Source organism: Penaeus monodon, chromosome 28, assembly GCF_015228065.2.
Source record: "Penaeus monodon isolate SGIC_2016 chromosome 28, NSTDA_Pmon_1, whole genome shotgun sequence".
NCBI classification, from domain to species: Eukaryota; Metazoa; Arthropoda; class Malacostraca; order Decapoda; family Penaeidae; genus Penaeus; species Penaeus monodon.
Genome location: NC_051413.1, coordinates 39,061,282 through 39,062,033, shown reverse-complemented (window position 1 = coordinate 39,062,033; position 752 = coordinate 39,061,282).

Here is a 752-nt window from a genome sequence, read left to right as displayed (position 1 = left end):
CCTTCTGAGTCGGCGCGTGTTTGGCTCATGACACCTGCATCCGTCCCCAAAACCGCATGGATCTGAAGCCAGATTTATTGTTTGCAACTTCCTGTGAAGAGTTACAGGACGCATGAATGGCGAAGAGGATAGTGAATGGTAAGAATAATGAGGTCAGTGAGCCAATAGTGAGTCAGAGCAGAAATGGCGGTTGAAGTTCACCGAAGAGAAGGAGGAAGTGGAGTCAACTGTGCAAGCAATGGGGGCAACGAGCGCACTGCGTTTTCGGAGACGGTAAGAAAACTGAACGATGAATTGGGTGAAGGATCTGGAGCGTTAATTAAATAAGGTTTAGAAATAATGAGGTAATTATCTAATTGAAACTGCATACATGTAAGTCAATAATACCAAACAGAAATATGAATCTTATAACATATATCGATATGTTATTGATCCACCAGCAGCCTACAGACCATCACCCTCAGATAACGGACGAAATAATTCTCCCGAATTTAAGAATAATAAAGAGTCACCCAAGAATCCAGCCGGACGAAAAAAAAGCTACACTCCAAAGGAATACCAAATGTGCCCCCCCCCTTCCCCCAAGCCCCTCCCACCCCCGTCGGGCCTGTTAACGGGACCTCCGAACGGCCGGCATCGCGCCCTGCTCTTCCTCGTCCCGCGGCCGCGTCGCTGCCGCTCTTTTCCTGCTACGCGCTACGAATCCCCAGTTCACAGCAGGAGTCCCCTTACATGTGGCCGAAAATACCTAG